The 20,296-nt window shown below is 35.8% G+C and overlaps 1 non-coding gene across 1 annotated transcript; it reads left to right on the top strand.

Moving 5' to 3' along the window:
• The first annotated feature begins 19,929 nt into the window (after nucleotides 1-19,929).
• Nucleotides 19,930-20,036, top strand: LOC138811647 (U6 spliceosomal RNA). The gene has a single exon (XR_011367470.1). It is a non-coding gene; the product is annotated as a U6 spliceosomal RNA (small nuclear RNA).
• The last annotated feature ends 260 nt before the right edge of the window (nucleotides 20,037-20,296 follow it).

Raw genomic sequence — 20,296 nt, 5'->3', positions numbered from 1 at the left:
AATACAGAAAGATCACTAAAGGCATTCATGGAATGCATTAACAAAGAGCTGAAGGAAGTCAGGGAGACCACAAAGGGAATGCTGAATGGAACCCAACAGAAGGAATGGGAGTCCAAAGAAACCATAACCAATCACTAAGTGATTTGAGAACAAACACTGAACACCAAATTAAGGAAGTAAAGAAATTCATACAAGACCTAAAACAGAGCTTCAACAAAGAACTTGAAGCTATCAAACCTGTCCAATTAGAAGGAAAAGAGATAAAAAACAAAGTAGAGAATCTTGACAGCAGGTTAGACCATGCAGAAGATCGAATCTCAGGGATTGAAGCAGCCTAGATATTATAGAGAAAGAACATACAACCATCCAAGACAAGTCCAAGAAATGTGATAGATCTATGCAACACCTGGAAGACACCATCAGAAGGACTAATCTAAGGATAATGGGTGTAGAGGAACACATAGAAACAGAAGTTAATGGTCTAGGAAATTTGTTTAACAAGATCCTAGCAGAGAACTTCCCAAACATACAAAAAGATAGGCCTATTCAGATACAAGAAGCTTTTGGAACATCAACTAGACCAGACCAGAATAGGACATCCCACGATCACATTATAATCCACACAGGATCAACTCAGACCAAGATAAAGATCCTTAACACTGTCAAGGAGAATAGAGTAATCACCTATAAAGGGAAACCAATTAGAATCACCTCAGATTTCTCAGCAGAGATAATCAAAGCAAGAAGAGCCTGGAATGACTTACGCCATGACCTAAAAACAAACAACTATCAAACAAGAATACCGTACCCAGCGAAACTCTCCTTTATAACTGAAGGCCAAATAAAAACCTTCCATAGCAAAGAAAAATTCAACCAATACATCTCCACCAAATCAGCCCTACAAAAGATTCTTAAAGATGTCTTACATATAGAAAACCAACAATACCACAGTAAAGGCCAAGAAACTGCACCCGAAATGAGAATCCAAGATCCTTAGGAAGAACCCAGTTTTAGCAACCCCCAAGAAGGTGGATAACATGGCAGGAACTCCCAAATACCTCTCAGTCCTATCTCTTAACGTTAACGGACTTAACTCTCCAATTAAGCGACATAGACTGTCTAGTTGGAGTAAAAAATAAGACCCTTCTATCTGCTGCCTGCAGGAGTCACATCTTGCCCGTAAAAACAAACACATTTTCAATGTTAAAGGCTGGAACAAATCTACCAAGCAAACGGCCCCCATAAACAGGTGGGAGTTGCAATGCTAATATCAGATAAAATAGACTTCAAATTAAAAATCGTGAGAAGAGATAAAGAAGGTCACTACATACTAATTAAAGTATCTCTCCTTCAGGAGGATATTACATTTCTAAATATCAATTCGCCAAACAATGGAGCACCCAAATTTATCAAAAAAACATTACTTTCCATCAAATCCCGTATAGATACAAAGACATTAATTGTTGGGGATTTTAACACACCACTCTCCCCACTGGATAGATCAACTCGGCAAAAACTCAACAGAGAAACTGCAGATCTAAACAGCTGCATAGATCAACTAGACTTAACAGACATCTACCAAACATTTCACCCAGCAGCATCAGAATACACGTTTTTCTCAGCAGCACATGGAACGTTTTCTAAAATAGACCACATTTTAGGCCACAAAGCAAATTTGTCTAAATTCAGAAACATTGAAGTTATACCTTGCATTCTCTCTGACCACAAGGGAATAAAATTAGAACTCAACACCAAAAGCCACCAAAGAAGGTCCGGTATCACATGAAGGCTGAACAACCCACTGCTGATTCATGAGTGGGTCATGGAAGAGATTGGAAAGGAAATTAACATGTTCATGCTATTCAACAAAAATGAACACACAAATTACCAGCTCCTCTGGGACACAACAAAGGCAGTACTCAGAGGCAAGTTTATAGCTCTGAGCTCCTACATCAACAAATTGGAGAGATCTGAAACTAACAATTTAATTACACATCTAAACCTTCTTGAAAAAGAGCAGCAAGATAAACCCCAATCCAGTAGACGAAAAGAAATAATCAAAATTAAATCAGAATTAAATGAAGTAGAATCCAAAAAAACTGTAGAAAGAATCAACAAAACAAAAAGGTGGTTCTTCGAAAAACTTAACAAAATTGACAGACACTTAGCAAATCTTATCAGAAAAAGAAGAGAACACACTCAAATTATTAAACTCAGAGAAGAGAATGGAAACATCACCACGGAAACAACCAAGATTCAGAACATTATAAGGGAATACTTCTCAAAACTTTATGCTAATAAGTTTGAGAACTTGACAGAAATGGACCTTTTCCTAGCAAATATTGACATGCCAAAACTAAACCAAGATGAGTTGAACTATCTTATCAGGCCCATATCAAGCACTGAAATAGAAACAGCAATAAGAGACCTCCCAGCTAAGAAAAGTCCAGGACCAGATGGTTTTACAGCGGAATTTTACAAGGCCTTCAAAGCAGAGCTCACAACAATACTCCTCCAACTCATCAATGAAATTGAAAGAGAAAGCTCACGACGGAACACATTCTATGAAACCATCATAACCCTCATCCCAAAACCAGGCATGGACACATCAAAGAAAGAGAACTATAGACCCATTTATTTGATGAATATTGATGCAAAACTTCTCAACAAAATTTTGGCCAATCGACTTCAACAATTCATCCAAAAATTCATACATCACGATCAAACTGGATTCATTTCAGGGATGCAAAGCTGGTTCAATATACGCAAATCAATTAGTATTATTTATCACATCAACAGGAGCAAGAATAAGAACCACATGGTTATCTCAATAGATACAGAAAAAGCATTCGACAAGATTCAACACCCCTTCATGATGAAGGTTTTGGATAAATTAGGAATCTCAAGGAACATTCCTCAATACAATAAAGGCTGTATATGACAAACCTACAGCCAGCATTATACTCAATGGTGAAAAAATAAAGCCATTTCCTCTTGACTCAGGAACAAGACAAGGATGCCCACTCTATCCACTCCTCTTCAATCTAGTATTAGAATGTCTAGCTACAGCAATTAGACAAGATGCAGACATAAGGGGATCCAAATAGGGAAAGAAGAAATAAAACTTTCCCTCTTTGCAGATGACATGATCTTGTATTTAAAGAATCCCATAGACTCCACTCCCAAATTACTCAAGCTGATTCAAAACTTTTGGAAAGTAGCAGGTTATAAAATTAACCCCCCAAAATCAATGGCCTTTCTGTATGCCAACAATGAGAAAAGTGTGGCTGAAATTAGGAAAGTAACTCCATTTGTAATAGCCCCACAAAAAATAAAATAACTAGGAATTAACTTAACTAAAGAAGTGAAGGACTTCTATGATGAAAACTTTAAAATCTTAAAAAAGGAAATCAACACAGAACTAAAAAAATGGCAAAACTGTCCATGCTCCTGGATTGTCAAGATTAACATCGTGAAAATGGCAATACTTCCCAAGGCTATATACAAATTCAACGCAATACCTATCAAAATTCCAACGTCATTCTTCAAGGAAATAGAGGAGGCAATCCAAAAATTCATATGGAACAATAAAAGACCCCGAATAGCAAAAACGCTCCTCAACGGAAAGAACACTGCTGGAGGAATATCAATACCAAATATCAAACTCTACTATGAAGCCATAGTAATCAAAATAGCTTGGTATTGGTATAAGAACAGACCGCAGGACCAATGGAATAGTATTGAAAACCCAGAAATGAACCTGCAGACCTATAGCCATCTAATCTTCGATAAGGGAGCTAAAACAATATAATGGAAGAAAGACATCCTCTTCAGTAAATGGTGCTGGCAAAATTGGTTAACTACATGGAGAAAACTTAAGCTAGATCCTTATATATCACCCTGCACCAGAATCAACTCCAAATGGATCAAAGACCTTGAAGTCAAAGCAGACACTCTGAAAACATTACAGGATGGAATAGGAGAAACCATAGGTCTCCTTGGCTCAGGCCGAAATTTTCTGAATAGAGACCCGGAAGCACAACAAATCAAAGAAAGGTTGGACAAATGGGATTGCATAAAGTTGCAGAGCTTTTGCAGGGCAAAAGACATAGCTAGCAAGATCAATAGAAAACCCACGGATTGGGAGAAGATCTTTACTAGTCATACAACGGACAAGGGTCTCATATCTAAAATACTTGGAACTCAAAAAATTAAATCCCCCAAAAACAAATCCTCAAAGAAACAACTGCCCAATAAGTAAGTGGGCGAAAGACTTAAAGAGAAACTTCTCTGAAGAAGAAAGAAGGATGGCCAATAGACACATGAAGAAATGTTCAACATCCCTAGCCATAAAAGTAATGCAAATCAAAACAACATTGAGATATCACCTCACCCCAATTTGAAAGGGAAAAATCAAGAACTCTAACAACAACAGATGCTGGAGGGGATGTGGACAGAAAGTAACCTTACTTCATTGTTGGTGGGAATGTAAACTTGTTCAACCACTTTTGAAAGCAGTATGGAGGTTCCTCAAAAGGCTTCACGTAGATCTCCCCTATGATCCAGCAATCCCACTTTTGGGCATTTACCCAAATGTTTACAAACAAGACCACACTAAAGCTACCAGCACAACAATGTTTATTGCAGTATTATTTACCATAGCTAAGATATGGAACCAACCCAGATGTCCCTCAGCAGATGAATGGATCAACAAAATGTGGTAGATATACACAATGGAATTCTATGCCTCCATCAGAAAGAATGACATTGCCCCATTTGTTAGGAAATGGAAAAACTTGGAAAAAATTATATTAAGTGTAGTAAGCCAGGCCCAAAGAAACATAGGTCCCATGGTTTCCCTTATTTGCAATATCTAGTATATGTATGAATCAAGCGGAAATGTTCAGATAATGTGATGTTAGGAAAATGAGCCCTTAGATATGTATTTTAATGTTTTTTTCTTTCATGCATGTGTTTCTAATGCATTTATAAGATTATCTCTTTGTTGCTTTGTATGTCCCTCCCCCACAGTATAACCCCTGCTTTCACTATATTTGATTTCAGTATAACTTGTGGAGGAGTTGGGGAAAAACCAGTTGTTTAAGGATACAGGTGGACCTGTTGCAACAATGAGAAGTACAAGTTGTCATGTCCAAAACGAGCTTTACAATGTCGGTGCGGGAGGGGGGGGATGACGGGGGGAAGGAGAAGGATTGGGATTGGGGGGGAGCGGGGAGGCTGGGAAGGGATGTGAAAGGTAAACCAAAGGAGGAAGGTGCAATACTTGGTAAGAAATGTAAGCATTATCCTGCCCATGTAATTTTAACCCCTCTGTACAGTACGTTCACAAATAAAATAAAATGAAATTAAAAAAAAACAAGAATAACACAAAAGGAAGAGGAAGGATATATCTGAGTAATGATCATCTCTCTGTTTTCCCTCTTCCCTTGGCCTCTCAAATAATAAAGTCAAAGGAGACTTAACCTGAATTGGTGGGGGAAATGGGAGGAAAAAGTTCAGTCTAGCTTAATGTGAAAAATTTATAATAATTGGGGTAGTGTTGCAAATACTGAAATAAAATGTTTGTAATTAGTAATAAAAAGTACCTCTAAATGTATTGAAAATTTAGACTAAAAGGCTCATTCCATAGTGGAATGTACATAATTAAACTGACTAATGTTTCTATCATCAGAAATTGAAGACTGCTCCTAAACTTACAATACTAGATATATTACCCTCGATATTCACTTAAAGTGTTTGAATATGATGCAGAAAACATTACTCATGTAACTGTAACCCCTATGTACAATAAAAAATGGATAAATTTAAAAAATAGTTTGCTGAAGTGATAAGTAGTAGAAATTCATGATGTATAGCATAATGCTGAGAGCATGGAAATTATTTTCCTTCCATCGTCTGTGTGTAGAGAAGAAAAAAGCTTTAATTGATGACCCTGAAGGACCAATTCTGAATTTAGGACAGAAGGTCAATAGTAATGGAAACCTATCTCAGCTATTCAGAGATTAGAAAAGTGGAGAAATAGCCTCATTTATGTAGGTCAAACATGGAAGAGAGAATGTTGCAAGCCCAAAGCCAAATGCCAAAATGGCAGAGAAATTTAACAAAATACCATGAAGTTGAAATAAGTCTTAAAAGGGAGAGCTGGGCTTAAGGGGAGTAGCGCAGAAGAATGGAGAGGGAAATGGTGGACTAATACACTCATAAAACTCAATGTGCATATGTGAGAATTTAAATAGGAAACTTGAAGGGATAGGTGGGGTTGGGGTAAGAGAAGGGCGAAATGTGGAAAGTTTGACAATAATCCAGATGTATTGTACATTGAAATGCACACTTTATTCAACTGAAATGCACATACACTTTATTCAACACTGACATGATGAAGCAAAACTCCTTTGCACAACTTGCTGAAGATGAAAACCATTTTGAAGTTTTATTATTAAGAGACCAGAAGCATAAACCTTTAGAGATAAATAAGAGGATATCTTTGACATATTGTTGAGGCTTGTGCTCCTTTCAATATACAAAAATTAATGTGTTAAGTCTGCTGCAAATGTATATTTTATTTTGCCAATTTGTTAAAATTGCTTAAATTGCTTAAAATATAGAGTAGCAAATTCCACTATCCCTACACTTCCAATAAAAAAAATTCTTATAGACTTTTAGGTTTCTCAGTTGTTTCTAAACAACTTAATGTAATGCATTGGGGCCAATTTCATTCTACATTTAAGTTTAAATTTTAAAACCCTAAATTCTTTTAATATGCTCTCACTTGGACATATGTATGGACAGATAACTGATGTGGGCTGAATCAAAATTATTCAGAAGGTTTTAAATGGATGCTTACCTAATTTTCTCTCTTCTGGATCATAGAATACAGACTGTCCGTATTAGGAAAATGGAGGAGAATGGAAAATGAACAGGCCAGATTTGATCATCAACAGGTGAGGACTGTTTATTGATGAACAGCTAGGGGCACAGCCCTTCCAGCAGGTTTGGAGGTTTTGTGAGGGAACTGGGACAGGATCTGGGTTTTTATAGGAGGTCTGAGCAAGGCGGTAGAGGCTAATGAAAAGCCCCAAAGTCAAGGAATGTGGGGGCCTTTCAGTTGGGGCAACAATGGGATGTTTACAGCTGAGGTTAGGTGGATTGCCCTGCCTACACTCCAAAGGAGTTCACACATACCTGGGATTTTGTCTGGAGTCTGTATGGGCCTTTGACAGTAGGGTGGGAGTCAATCCTTCATATTCCATCTTTAGATACATAAAATGATAGGGCCAAGGGAGGAGAGGCAAGTTCTTCATATAGGATCTTTGGATTCATAAAAAGAATTGGGCTGAGAGAGCAGTATCATGGAGTTATGAGAACAAAGCAGATTCCATCATTTAAAACTCTGGAGTATAAAATGTGGAGGGGCATAGTGATCTTTTCTGGCTACTTCCAGCTGGCATGGGGGTGTCAAGGAGTTACTGGTGCTGCGGTCTTCAGGTCCAGGTCTGTGCTGTGTCCAGGGCCCTGTAAGCAAAGCCTCTGGTTGTCTGCAGTAATAGGATGGCCTTGACTTGGTCCCAAGTCTTTAGTGAAGGCTGTTATCCTGTTAGAGAGATACTTGTAAACGCTGAGATCAAGCAAAAGACTGACAAAGTGGCAGGACTAATTGATATGAGTCACATAGGAAAATACACCCTGGGAACAAGTCAGAAAAGTTCCATTTGGATCATGAGCCCAAAACCAGTCAGAAACTAGGACTGGATTGGAGTAGTTAAGGGCCTGGTGAGAGACCTCGATCATTTCCTATAAATAGCAGGTAACAAAGGCAAGAATGTAAATTCCTGTCTAGTTAGAAGTTAGACAGATATGGATATTAGATGGACAAGCTTCTCACTTGTTTCTATTGACCTCCTGGCTCTGGTTAATTTTGAAAGGGCAGGCACAAAGTGGCAGATGTGATATCATTTTCTCTTATTCTTTTCCACCTTTTCCTGGGATCTAGGTTCTTGTGGCTGGGATATGGGCTTTGAACTCAAGGCCTGAGCAATTTCTCTGAGCAATTCTGCTCCTACTCTTTTGAATCACAGGCCACATTTAGCATTTGGCTGGTTAATTTTTTGAGCCAGCTTCCAGCCTGACAATTTGCTGATTAGTTGGAAGATAGAATCTCAGAGGGACTTTTCTGCCTGGCCTGGCTTTGAACTGCAATCTTGGCCAAAAACACTTCATTATTTCCAGTTAAAGCAAAAAGGAGATCCATGGGAACAAGTAGAGCTTAGGTGCATCCCGTCATGAATTGATCAAAAAATACTTGCCAGAACTCTGCAATGACAAAACTCAATAGATGGGATGAGAGTTTGAGCATAGCTTGGCTGCCTGGAAAACCTGATAACCAAAGTGTATAAGAGGCTCTCCTGGCCTATACATGTTTCAATTGCATAACAACATAGCTGGCTTTTTTTCAGGTCAGACTGGGTAAAGTTTACAGAGAGTGTCCCACAAAAGTCTTAGTTTTTGTAAATGTAAAGCAGTCTTTTACCATTAATCAGCTGTGTGTGATGGAGTCAGGCAGGAGTCCAGTGTATTGTGGTGGAGGTGGGATGGTCCAGGCAGGATCTGGGCTAAACTGCATCCCTCAGATGGATGATCAAATCTCCTGTTTAGTTGCTTAAAAAATTATACACAGACTGCTTAAGACAAGACTTTAGATGACAATAGAGAATGACATGCTAGTTTTAATGTTAAATCACAGCCAAAAATTACATACCAACATTACTCATAAGCTGTCTTTTAAGGCACATTCATACCATCTCCTACATACTCGAACTTTCTGAGGACAGAAACAGATAAGTGGAACAAACAATTTAAGTCAATTCTTACCTCCTTACTGGTGTCAAAGTCAATGTTTAAAAAAGCAAGCTTATTGAAACTTCTAGCTTTTTCCAGTAAACAATCTTATTATTTTCAAGATTAGTTTATAACTATGAGTTATTTTTAGATGTAACTGAATTTTTTAATAGAATGAATTATAATTCTTACTATTATGCAGTATTTCACAAAAATCCACTGTAATGGACTTTCCCCAAGGTCAATTATTACACACTATATCTCACACACTATTATGATTACATTGTATATTGCATATAGTGTGAAGTGAAAGTAGTTTGGACCATTTCATAGAAATTCTAGGTGCTATTTTAGCATTATAAATTCACATCTGTGGTTTTAAACTAAGGAAAAAATATTTTAGAGTTAAAATCAAATATGAATATGTAGTGTGTCTCAATTAAACCAAAAATTCTGAGTTCATACAGACAAAATTATTTTCTTTCCACTAAAGAATTTGAAGTAATGCCATTGGAAATAGTGAGGCAAGAAGTGGCAGACTTCAAATCACGTCAAACAACGTCTCTGTTATTCTGCTAACCACTCCACTAAGAAGACCTCCCTGTTCCCAGGTGCCACAAAACTTCAAGCTTCTCTCTTAGAATTCAATTGGGAAAAATCCTAAATCACTGATTCTTTTTGCATTTTCTGTTATAGGAAACAAAATATAGACACAAAACAATTGAAATAAAATGCACATATATGTTGAAGTCATCACAGCTGGAAAAACAACAAACAAATTGAAACTTGCCCAGAAACAAAAATATGTTGTGCCCAGTTTATTTTTTAAACTACAAAACATTCAAGTACATGTTAATTTGAGTAGAGCTATAAGGATAACTGTCTCTCAAAAATAAGGTTCTGTTAATTTGTAATTAAATTCATCTGTATGAACCTAATATAGCAAATCCCTTGAATGGATCAAATTGTTTAAAATGAATGTAACTGTATATGAAGTAAGATCTGCACATATTTAAATTAAAAATATTACAGTATCAAATCAAAAAGATCATGAAATACTTAAAAATTCAGAAATGCATTTAGTAAGTCCAAAATATTCATAATGAGAACTAAATACTACGGACTTAACAACAACAAAATATGGAAAGAATAGAATCTGAGAAGTGCACATGAGTGTACATAATTTAAAAGTACTCTAAATTACACTGCTTATAGAAGACTGAATGTGGGTTATCTAAAGGACAACATCAGCACATTATATAAATGAATTTAAAAATCTCATGAAAAAAGAGAATAGAAGTTTTTGGAAAATATTATTTAAATAAAGGGTGGTCAAAATCTAGTACTGACAAAATTGCATACCTATTTATTTAGATCCAAAAAAGACCCAAGCTACTCGAGGTGATTTGAAATTTTGGCAAAGTAGTAGAATACAACTGTATTATGGATGCTGACTCTGGCATGGAATTCATTTCCTCGGATCTGACAAATGAATAAATCAAAGAACATAAATTCTCCAACTAAATATCAAGATCTAACTAAACATATAACCATAAAAGTCATCATACAAGCCATATTGCAACTGGGATAAAAGAAAAATAAGTCATACTGATTCCGTATTTATTGTAAATGTTTATTTTTTCATAAATTAATTCCTTTATCTTGCATTTTAAAAACAATGTGTTAAATGATGTATATATTGATAACTAATTTTGGATGCCTCCTTAAATTTTGTTCTGAGTATAATATCTCATTTCAATTCCTAACCCATGAAATGATGTAGTTTATAAAACATGAGAATAACCACTGTTTATAATACACAAAATCTCATAAGCATGATTTCAGGAAGCATAGGTTAACATTTGGATATCGTGGTCTCATGACTTATGAGGCCTATCTGCATGAGTATAGTTGTACCTAGATTCCTCAGCCAAAATTTAGCCACTGTTAATAAATGTTTATATCTTTATCTGTCACCCATCAGAGCTTAAACCTGTGTATAAATTCTAAGGGAAATCATAAGGTACGAATTTAGCTTTTCTGGATATAAAGTAAATAAAAATGCAGCATAGAGTAACTCGTTGGTCTAAAGTCAACCTATTTCTATAAAACATGTTAAGCATTTTCTTACATGAAAGGACTTCACACTGACATGTATAATTACAAGAAGAGAAACGATCAATATTCACAGTGGCACAAAAATCCCGTAGATGTCTACAAGACTGCACCTGTCTCTAAACACTGCATGTGATGTGAGAGGTTTGCAACCCAAGTGACTGTAGAAGATATTGGTCCCTAAACAAAACTGACAATTGCATAAACCCAGTCCTCTATGACAGATTTAGCAAGACCTATCTTGGAGATTCTTGTTAAGGGCATGATGAAAATTTTATAGATTGGTTGTGATTACACATGTCACTCAGCCATTAACTATATTTAACATAGTTCCTTTTGCTCTAACTTATATTTTCTTGGCTCAGAAAACTTTCTTGTTTGTAAAAACTTGGCCGTTCAAAACATAGACATGGGTTTTTAATCCTTTGGAATTACTGTCTGCATAGTGTTCTATGAGATGAGCTTCTCTTTACCATATCATAGGAATAAACTTACTCTGATTCAAACTTGGACAGCAGCTAGCTCGTTCTCTCTCCTAGAAAACCATTTCTATAGACTTCCTTACATGTAAACAGTCCCTAATTTATTTGGAAAAGTATGTCAGTGAGTCAAACCTAACTCAACCAAGTGAGGTGAATTCTGCTCTCATGCTTCCTTTATATTAAAAATTGTAAGAATTGTTCAGCAGTGGGCATACTTTCTAATGTGAAGTCTGACTCCTATTTTTCATAATGTGAATCAAGCAGTTGAATCAGTTTAATATGTGAAAGAGACTTTCAAATAGTCTTGGACCTTGAAAATTGTCCTGAGTATGAATTTTTGGAGAAATATCCCTTTTCAAGGACAAAGGATTCATTTTTTAATATTATGCTGATACTGGGCTTTGAACTCCTGGCCTTGAGTTCTATCTGGGCTTTAATTCTCAATGTTTGCTCTATACCACCTGGGCCATGACTTCACTTCTTCCTTTTACCACAAGTTGAGAAAAGAATCTCTTCGGTTTGTCTACTTGGAAGAGCTTTGAATTGCAATTGTCAAATTTGAACCTACCCAGTATCTAAATGTAAGCCATTGGTTTTCTGCTAGAACTAACTTTTTTTTCAGGTAAGGGGTAGGTTTATTCAGTAGACCTGCTGGGACCTGGCAAGATTGGAACTCCACGTGGCTGGGAAAGGCCTGGGAATGAAAGAGAGCTGGGAAAGAGAGGAAAGAGAGAGGAAATAGCTAGAAAAGAGCAGAGAGAGCAGAGAAAGCTAGGAAAGAGCAGTGAGAGAGCTAGGTAGCAGAGAGAGCTAAAATAGAGCAGTGAGAGAGAGCAGAGAGAGAGCAGAGAGACCTAGAAAAGAACAGAGAGAGAGCTAGGTAGCAGAGAGAGCTAGAATAGAACAGAGAGATCTAGAAGTCACTTCTTAAGAATAAATCACAAAAAGAGGAGAAAGAAATATTTGTTCAATTATTTATATGTCGTGTGATAAACCAAATCACTTGCTAATGGAAAAGAAAAAAAAGAAGATAAAGATGAATATGGAGGAGAGAGACACAAAGAAATAATTAGGGAAGGCTGGGTAAATGAGGTGAAGGGAGTGGAAGGGAGGATACGAGAGGAGGGGGTAGCTGAGTGGAATTGTCTACTTCTTACTAAGGTATTGTTGGAAAATCAGTACCTTTGCGTTTATGTAGACAAAGCTTTCTATATTTGGTAGTAGTAAGCTTAAATATAAAATAACGATTTACAGGTAACAACTTGTTAGTGTGCTTCCTCCTGCTGCAAGTTAGCCACAGTTAGTTTACTGTTACAGAGAAGGCAAGAGTAAGCGGTTTAAGTGATTCTGAGAAACAATAATTGACATGCCAGGAATGCTTCCTTGTATGGTGAAGTCAAGCATCACTCTGCTCCAGTCTTCCTCTGAGGAAGAATAGAAGAAACAGAAAAGGAAGCGGATACACGAGTAATGATCATCTCTCTGTTTATCCTCTTCCCTTGGCTTCTGAAACAATAAAGCCAAAGGAGACAATCTGAACTAGTGGGGAAAATGGGGGAAAAGTTCAGTCTAACTTATTGTGAAACTTTTAAAATAGTTGGAGCAGCATTTCAAATACTGAAATAAAACTTTTTAAATTATTAATAAAAAGTAACTCGAAATTTATTAAAAATTTAGACTACAGGGCTCAATAAATAGTGTTATCTGCATAATTAAAACTGACTCCTGCTTCTATCATCAGAAATTGAAGATCATCCAATACTACATAAATTACCCTTGATATTCACTTAAACTGTGTGAATATAATGCAGAAAATATTACTTTAAATTTAGACTGCTAAAGTAATAAGTGATGAAAATTCATGATGGCACCATAATGCTAAGAGCATGGAAATTATTTCCCTTCCATCTTAAGAGTGTAGAGAAAAAAAGAGCACTATTGGATGGCCCTGAAGGTCAAATGCTAACTTTAGGAGAGAAGGTGAATAGTAAAGGAGACTTATCTTGGCCTTTCAGACATAAGAAATGTAGAGAAATATACACATTTATGTAGGTCTAACATGGAACAGTGGATGTGGCAAGCCCATAGCCAAATGCCAAAGGTAGAGATATTTAACAAAATACCATGAAGTTCAAACAAGTCTTAGAAGGGGATCTGGGCTTGAAGGGAGTAGGGCAGAATAATGGAGAGGGAAATGGTGGACTAATATAGTCAATGTACACATAGCACTCAATATACATATGTGAGACTATAAGTAGGGATAGGGATAGGTGGGGTTGGGGAAAGGGAAGGAAGAAAAATGGAAAGTTTGACAATGACCCAGATGCACTATACATTGAAATGCACATACACTTTATACAACACTGACATGATGAAGCGAAACCCCTTTGCACAACTAGGTAAAAATAAATTTTTTGAAGTTTTATTATTAAGAGAACAGAAGCATAAACCTTTAAAGATAAATAAGAGGATAGCATTAACATATTGTTGAGGCTTGTATTCCTTTCAATATACAAATTTTAATGTGTCAAGTCTTCTGCAAATGTAAATTTTATTTTGCCAATTCTTTTTGCAAATTGCTTAAACTGTAGAGTACCAAATTCCAACATCCCTTCATTCCATTAAAAAATTCGTATAGACCTTTAGGTTTTTCAGTTGTTGCTAAATATCGTAATGTAATGCATTGGAACTAATTTCATTCCATATCTAAATTTAAATTTTAAATGACTAAATTCTTTTAAAATCATCTCACTCAGGCACAAGTATAGATAAATAACTGATGTGGGCAGAATCAGAATTATTCAGAAGGTTGTAAATTGATACTTAGTTTTCTCTCTGCTGGATCATAGAATACAGACTGTCCAAAATGGAAAAAGTTAGCCTTCCACGTTTTCGGCATATAAACACTCCATCAACATTTCGTTATTAGAGGATTATTCAAGATGAGCTACATGTTGATTAATAATGACTGATCATGTCAGAAAGTTGAGGGAAAACCATCTACACTTCACTGAGGTTCTGATTTGTGCTTCAATAAGTGTTCTGAAAACTCTCCTTCAGAGAACTAGCAGCTGTATTTCTAAAAAGTCCCTGGGTTTGAATACATACCTTAGGGTTCATTTCCCTAACATCACCTTATCTGACCTTTTCTGCTTGACTCAGACATATACTAGATATTGAAAATTGTTTCTAGCACATTTATAAGATTATTTCTGTGTTGCTTTGGATATCCTTCTCCCACAGTATAATCCCTGCTTTTACTGTATTTGATGTCCGCATAATTTGTGGAGGGGAAGGGGAAAAACAAATCATTTAAATAGGGATACAGGTGGACCCATTGCAACAATGAGATGTACAAGTCGTTATGTCGAAAAATGAACTTTACAACTTTGGTAGCCAGGAGGATTGGGTAGGGGGGCGGAGGGAGAGTGGGAAGGGATGGGAAGGGGAAACAAAAGAGGAGGCTACAATGCTTGATAAGAAATGTACTCATTATCTTGCCCATGTAATTGTAACCCCTCTGTACATTATTTTCACTATAATAAAAAAAAAGTCCCTGGGTTGTTACACTTTCTGATAATGTCTCAATTCAAGTACTTCTACGTGGAGTTCCATACTATTCAATGATGCTGTATTAGCTCCTTGTTATAATTTGCAGACCGGTCTTGGTGATGAAATTTGTGCTTTTCAAAATTGCTGTCCCAATTCCACCCACAAACTGCAGACAAAATTTATTTGAAAAATTTTGTATCTGTTGATAGTGCATATACTATTATTTTTCATTACAAACATAGAATGCAGTAAAAATTATCATAGCAATTATACTGCACTAGCTTGTGGGCAGATTCTAATGTAAATAATTTACTGTGTTCATGTAGAGAATTTGAGTATCCAAAGTTTTAATATACCTCCGGTCCTAAAACCAATACTTTACTGATATTGAGTGACAAATACAACTTCTTTTTTTATTTTAATTTTTATTTTTTTGTGAACATACTGTACAGAGGGGTTACAATTACATGGGCAAGATAATAAGTGCATTTGTTATCAACCATTGCAGCCTCCTCCTTTGTTTACACTTCACATCTCTTCCCAGCCTCCCCCCGCCCCCTACAACTTCTTATAAGTCCAGAAGTTGTCCTTCTATCTATCTATCTATCTATCTATCTATCTATCTGTCATCTATCTATCTATCTATCTATCTATCTATCTATCTGTCATCTATCTATCTATCTATCTATCTATCTATCTATCTATCTATCTATCTATCTATCTGTCATCTATCTATCTATCTATCTATCTATCTATCTATCTATCTATCTATCTATCTATCTATCTATCTATCTATCTATCTATCTGTGTGTGTGTGTGCGTGTATATACATAAAATATAATGTACTGAGGGGTGACAGTTACATAAGTAAAGTAATGGGTACATTTCTTTCTTTTTATTGTGAAAATACTGTATAGAAGAGTTACAATGACATGAGCAAGACAATGAGTACATTTTTTTATCAAACATTGTTGCCCCCTCCTTTGTTTCCCTTTCCTATCCCTTCCCATACCCTCCCCCCCACCTGATCCTCCCCCCCCCCCGACCAAATTTGTAAAGTTCGTTTTTTGACGTAAAGACTTTATCTTATTGTTGCAATGGGTCCAACTGTATCCTTATTTAAACGATTTGTTTTTTTTTCCATTCCCCTCCACAAATTATACCAACATCAAGTACAATGAAAGCAGGGTTTATACCATGGGGGAAGGACATACAAAGCAACAAAGAAATCATCTTATAAATATGTTAGAAACAATCCCGTGAAAGAAAAAAATACATTTAAATAATTATCTTGGGGTTCATTTCCCTAACATCAACTTGTCTGACCTTTTCTGTTTGACTCAGACATATACTTGTTATTGCAAACAAGATCACATTACAGCTACCAGCACAACTATATTTATTGCAGCATTATTTACCATAGCTATGATACAAGCATATTTTTCTTGAGCACTGTTACCCCCTCCTTTGTGTTTCCCCTACCATCTCTTTCTTTCACACCTCCCCAACTCCCCCATTCACTCCCCCCCCCCGCTGACAGAGTGTCTTGTACATCTCATTGTTACAATGGGTCAACCTGTATTCTTTCCTTATATCTTAATTGAAGTAATGCTAGCTTGATTTATGCTGATTCTACTTGTGTAGACACACCTAAAATCACTCACCAATCTAAGAGCACATAAATGAAACATCATTCTTTGTCAGTTCTTATAATTTTTTTCTACATATATATTGACAGGTTACAAATTATTCTCAAACTTTAATACATTAAAAATACTTTCTTTTTTTCTTATTTTCTTGACCAGGAAATCAGCAAGACCTCAGTCAGCATTTCTCACATAGGACTTTTCACGTGGGTTGGTTAAATATATATATAGAATCCAGTCTTCTGAGGACTCACTCTTTTGCTTAGGAATTGATGCTGCCTGTTGGAAACGAGCTCAAGGAAGCATGCCATTTAAAGCCCTATAACTTTATTCTTTACCAGGATATTCTCCTGCTGCTTTGGTTGCTGAGAGTGTCTACCAGAGCAAGCATTCCATGAGGAGCAGGGAGACACCATATGACTTATACTTACTGAGATTTCTGAGTGACTTGCTATCACTTGTACTGCATTTTACCAGTCAAATCTCTCTAAAACCACCCGATTTAAGAGATAAGAGGAGTGGTAAAGAAATCTTAGGGACAAATACATCTTCAGCATATATTGTTCCAAGCATTCCGTGTAAGGCATATTCAACAACTTGTGAAACTTGTGTTGGCTGTAATTATGTGTCTTTCTCCATGTGTGCATGTATACATGTGTATATGTATGTTTGTGAATAGTAACATACATGTGTACACATATAAGAACATATACACACATATATGCATATGTAAATAAATATACACATATAAATATATGTGCATATATATCAGTTGTTCAGTGTTTTACTCTATAGTTACCAGCACATTGTCATTCTCACAAAGTGTACAAGATAAATTGCTCTGAGGATCTGTGCTGTATGATGTGCATCCGTTGTACTCACTTCCCCCATTCCTTTGTTTTTCATCCCTGTGAACAATTTCTGTCTACTTTCCATAGGATAGCTTTGTTTTCATTACAGGAATTTACTAACTGATAATAAAAGAAGAAGATTGTTTGTAAAAGAAAAAGTACTTTTAGGTTATAGGTTAAAAGTATCTTATTTATCCCAATGATTCCTATGAGATAAGATTTATATAAATAGTAGTAAAAGTGAGATCTGGTGTTTTGCCATTTAGAACCGCAAAGAATAATATCACGTCACTTTTATAACTTTTAAAGAATGCAAAAGTAACTGATGGTCACTATCATGCTGCCACAAAACCAGTGGATCCTTAAGGATAATAGTAGACCAGCAGAAATTCTAAGTAGCAGACATGGAGCATGAAAGAGAAAGAGGAAATGAGAGAGTGAAAGAGAGAGAGAAATATCATAATATTTAAAGTGCATAACAGATAAACAAGAGCAGTATGAGAATATTTATATTTGATGTATGATAACCCATCAACATGAAATATAATGTTATTTTGATAAAAATAAAAATGACGCAGAAGAAATTATAAATGGAAAAACAATCTTCACAGAAACAAATTCTTAGAGATATTTCATGACTTGGTAAAGGATAAAGAGGCTGAAGTTAGTATAAATTTAGAAGTATGACAATTCACAAATACATAAAAAGATATTCATATATTTCATTATATGACCCAAAGCAGAAAGCAAATATTGTTTAAATTATTTTTTTAAACACAGTTTCTCAGGTGTGGAGAAGGTGGCTCAGTGTTAGAGGGCTTGGCTTGCATGCATGAGGCCCTGGATTTGATTCCTCAGCACAATATAAGCAGAAAAAGATGGAAGAGGTGCTGTGCCTCAAGTGGTAACGCTAGCCCTGAGCTGAGGGACAAAACCCAGGCCCCATGACCAACAAAATCAACAAAACCAAACAAAACAAAACACAGTATCTCACTTTTGTGGCCTCAATTCTGCAATAATGCTGTGTCAGCCTAGGGCTAAGATTTTAGGTGTTTACATTTACCAACACTCCTGATTCAGACTCTATTTGTTCATTTTTAAATAAATATTTTATTCTTAATTTTCCTCTTTGTAAATTCACATGCACATATAAAAAATGGTATGGACATCCCAGTAACCTTCTCCATGATGACCTCCTAATGATGACTTACAAATGTTGTATTATATTACAACAAGTAAAAAATTTCTACAAATAAGGAAAGCAATAATAAAATATTAATGATTAAAAAATAAAAAACAAACCAATTTCAGTCTTTGAAGTGTACGGCATATTAGATTTTACTATTTTCTCATATTCCTGTAAATTTAACTCTGGCTAAGTTTATTTTTGGGAGCCGAGAGTAAAGCTCCAAGGTCATCTTGACCCTTGTGCTCACTTGAAGGCACGTACAAGGAACTGGCTTTCATGAAAAGCACCGGGTGCCCAGGTTTGCTTTGTTATCTGTAGAGTTAGTTTTACTTTCTATCAGTTGACCTTGTCTTGTTTCAATCTGCACCTTGTTTTTATTAAAATTTTCCTTCTTTTTCTGCACTATGGTGACCTTAGGTTACCTCTTGAATTCTAATAGTATATAATAAGGAGAGTTAAAAATAAACGGTACTCTAGTCTTGAGCTGCAGACCTCCCGACCCCATCCTTTGTCTTATGTCTTTATTTTTCCGTCCTGGCCCCCTAATTCTGGATTCCCTTTCGTTGCCTGCAGGCTCTGGCAGTTTATGATGTTCAAAAAGAGTTTTATAGAATATGAGTAGTCTTTAAAATTAGCCACTAAGATTACCATTTATGGCTCATCTCATCATTTGTTTATGGCTTACATCATCATTTGTTTCTCGATAACAAATAAAGTTAGGAATCCCTAAAGTTATAAAAGAAACTGTGTAGTTAAAGTCTTAACTCTTCACTCTGCTTCTTTACACAAAGACTTTGCAACTTCTCATTAATAAAGTTTCTATAAACTCTGAAATGTACATAATTAGTAGTATATGTTTGCTACCATAAATCTTAAATACTTTATAGAAAAGTTTATACTTGGCAAACAGTCCTAATTTTGGCATATATAAGCAAATTCCCAAAATTAAACATAGGTAAAACATTAAAACTTTTAACAAACCGTAACACTTGCTGCAGTGTTCATTATGACAGGTGCCTTGAATAGAATAATTGAATTCCTCCTCCTACAAATCTCTTGAACAACAAATATCTTGAATTATTTTGTTTTTGACATATCAATCTAGACTTTATATTTAAATGTGTGTTTATGTAAGAAATATTTGGTTCTAAAATTTCATGACAATTATTTTGAACTTATTTTTTGTTGAATTTTCTAGTTTAATAAAATTAATTACACTTTTTATATAAAAATGGTCTGTACTCAATTCAGCATCACATACACTAACATTGGAATGATACTGAGAAGATTATCATGGCCCCTGCACATGGATAACCTGTAAATTCCTGGATCGTTCCATATGTTTACAACAACAGATGCTGGAGGGCATATGCCCACCCTGGAATCGTACGGCATTGTCGGTGGGAGTGTAAACTGTTCAACCACTTTGGAAAGCAGTCTGGAGGTTCCTCAAAAGACTCCACATAAAGATCCCATATGACCCAGCAATCTTATTTTTGGGGATTTACCCAAATGATCACAAACAAGAACATACTAATACTACCAGCACAACTATATTTATTGCCGCATTATATACCATAGCTAAGATATGGAACCAACCCAGAT

Source organism: Dipodomys merriami, unplaced genomic scaffold (genome assembly GCF_024711535.1).
Source record: "Dipodomys merriami isolate MVZ:Mamm:240054 unplaced genomic scaffold, mDipMer1.0.p SCAF_544, whole genome shotgun sequence".
NCBI classification, from domain to species: domain Eukaryota; kingdom Metazoa; phylum Chordata; class Mammalia; order Rodentia; family Heteromyidae; genus Dipodomys; species Dipodomys merriami.
The sequence above is the reverse complement of the archived record's forward strand: the minus strand, read 5'-3'. Positions and strand labels throughout refer to the sequence as shown.